Below are 3,396 nucleotides of genomic sequence, written 5' to 3'. Positions count from 1 at the left end.
CGCCAACGATTTCCCTTCCAATAACATTCCCACCTAGTCCCACACGTCCACCGATCCCGCGGTCGGCAATGGTCATGAGTAGACCTCCATTCACTCCGCCACTATCTCCGAACAAGCCAGCTGCCACGCTCCTAGTGAGGCCTCGACCTACGCTAGTCCCTTCCCCAAGTCGACTGCCACCGATGTTCCTAATGACATTCTCATCCAGCCTAAGTCCCGTTCGTCTATTGCTATCAGCAGCGCCCCAGCTGCTGATGCTTCCTCCTCTTCCCCATCCGTCCCTGCTACTACCAGTGGCAACGGTTCCGATCACTTCACGAACTGGTGCTATTCGGTTCCCAGTAAGCCCGTCATTGCTTCCGCGAAAAACGCTGTTACTACTTCCGAATGATTGCAGCGGACGGACGTTTGAAACTCCGTCGTTATTTACGAAGCCAACCAACGCTTCACCCGCTCGTCCACGACTCTGCCCGATGCCATTCGCAGCGATATTAGAAGCGAGTCGCGCAGTGACGGTGCCACTCACTATTCTGCTGCCAAAGTTGTTGCTAGCTCCGTTCCCGTAATTCTGGCCGGTTTCGTATTGGCCACCACGAATGTTGGTATTCGCCACGCTGCCCGCTGTCTGCGGCCACGATTGCCCAGATAGCTGAGCCCATGCGGTGCGACACGCCACCAGGCAGCCGATGAGAATAGCTGCAGCTAAGAGCTTCATGCTGGTCAGGATCTGAAAGCAACCGACGAGCGTATCTGGTTAGTTACTCGCCGGGTTACTCGCTGCTCGCAGCGTCACGAGCGGCAACAACTGGCGGCGAAGCACTAATACCGCAGCGGCAGAGGCGCGAAGTGATCGCTGGCGCCGATGATTGCATTAAACGGACAGATTTAAAACGATGTTCATCGCCGCTAAATGGCATCATCGCAGGAAATATGCAGAGCACTACGTAGAAAACACCGCCCAACGCTACGCAACCTATAAGCATGTGCTAAAAGCAATCGAATGGTGTACAAAACAGGTGCTGAGTGATGGATTTTGTAGAAACGTACACCACGAAAATATTGTAGAAATGTAGAAATTATAGGTGTATTTACGCACACGATCTTACCTATGAAATGCGTTGCAACTTCTACTGGTCCACTGTACGCTTCCTCGACCGAGTTTACGGCGCGTTTGCTGCCTCCATGAATCGCCTGAATATTTATGCTGGCTGTGTATACATGTGACCCATCAGCAGTGGTGGTGAACATGATGTTAGGTCGGCAATGAAATCTTCCCGTTTCTAAAAGCGGCGTTCGACCGTTTACGGTAATTCCCGAGATTACATTCGTATTATAATTGCTGTCGCATTGTGATATTGTGGAGCGCTACGCATAACGTGAACACGAGCTTTGGCGTGAATCGTCATGGAGGCGGGCACGAGGATTTCAATGGAGAAACGCGCGAGTGCGTAAAACACGCAACAATGCATCCCCTTTTATATTGATCATTCGCTCGCCGGATCTCATTGTTAACTATAGTAATCGTCAAATCGCGAGCAACTTTCACTGATCATACAGGTTCATTTTCTGCTTTGATGGCCATCGCGCTGTTCAAACCCAACTAAACATTTTACGGCTTATAACAATCTCTGCATGACGAAGTACGGCTATTGAATTACCTCGAAAATTTTAACGATCGTATTTCTTGAGATATATGCATTGCTAATTAAGTAGAACGAGGCGTTAAATAAGTATAGACCACACAGTGTCACCTTGCTATTCCATTACTCAGGGGTTGGCATGATATTAATACCATTTATAGACCATACACGCTCTCTCACTCCCCCCCTCCCCTCTCTCTCTCTCTGCACGCGCGCGTGTATACAAATGGAAAAGTCCAACGGTAATAATCGCCTAATCATATTTCTTTGCTAGCTTGACGAAATTACCATGGCCTCATTTCGTTTTCTGCATTACGAAGAGCAAAGCTAACGGGAGATTACATCTTTTATGCTGGACCAAATTCTTATCTAAGTGAGTCAGTTAAACTGGTGTTTTTTGCAATGCTGTATTGTGTAATATCTAGTTACTATGGGCGGGAACAGAGTACGGATGCCCGTAAATATTAATATAAACGCGACATGCTCCAATTACACTAACATGTTATTTCTAGTTATATTTTTTATTTTATAATGTATTCCTCGAAGTATGATGCAAAAAAAGATATGCAAAATAAAACGTCAACGATTGGCTAACTTAACAATATGCGCGCCCATCAAAACCTCGAAATGAGATCCATTTCACTATCTCTCGGTCTCTGCCTCTGTTCTTGACCGTCCGACTGTCCACCAATACAAAAAAAACATCCACCCAAATGCTGAATGTAATGCAGATAGCGTACACAATAACAAGTTTGCTCAGGCGACTCGACGCGCGATACTATAATTCATTATACTTAGTGAAGCTGATATGAGTTATGCTATATTAGCCATATATGACAGACCAAGAGTATCCGATGGCAATGACGTGCACAATAATGCACTCTACTGCAAGTAATTTTTATCAAAGAGATACTATAGAATGTACACTGTATTCAACGTCGACCGAAGATTGTTGATATGCTTGTTATACGAGCTGTGAAGCAACATTCGAAAGGATTTATGTGCGATTTTGTAGTGTATGGCCGCATAATTATTTTTACGTTATTTTTCGCGTAATATGCGCAACGAGTAGGTCTACCGCATCGGCGATGATGAGGGAACAAGCTTTTAGAGGTAGGTTGTAACCATGTTGGTGACCTTGAGTAGATGTTTCGTCATACGGCATGGACATATGGAATTTAACAGGACGCGCTGACTAATTACAGTTTACGGTATTCAATTTCTCACTCTAATTATTTTGTAAACGAGAGCGTTCGTGCGAATTGTGTGCATTATAGTCGTACGGAAACCAGAGCGAAAACAATAGAGGAGCAAGAGATTTATATGAAAGATATTTGCCAACGTATAATTTTGCTGCAAATTAAAATAACTCTCTCAGGCGTAGTTAGTGAATCGGGAAACCATGTAGCTATTGTTCATAGCAACAAAAGAGTGCTTGATAATTACTGACTTTATTTTGACTTATATATATATATCATGAAAGCCAAGACATTTGTGACCACGAAGCTTAAAATCTGTTTCCGTTGTATAAGGCAATGTGATATACCATAAAATAGCTGCGTTTTCGGGCTGTGCTATGTCAATATACTAAGTACGCCCGGGGTATTCCATAGCTGTCTGCGCATGCGCGAAATTTTTTTAGTGTACAAAAAGCACGTTTTCGCATCCAGGGGATTGGTCATTCGGGATCCAATATTTCGTTGTAACCTGGTAAGTTATACATCATTGTAATCGTGAATTCACAGAGAACTTGCAT

This window comes from Priapulus caudatus, unplaced genomic scaffold (genome assembly GCF_000485595.1).
Source record: "Priapulus caudatus unplaced genomic scaffold, Priapulus_caudatus-5.0.1 Scaffold372, whole genome shotgun sequence".
In the NCBI taxonomy this organism is placed as follows: Eukaryota; Metazoa; Priapulida; class Priapulimorpha; order Priapulimorphida; family Priapulidae; genus Priapulus; species Priapulus caudatus.
Note: the sequence above shows the minus strand (reverse complement) of the source record.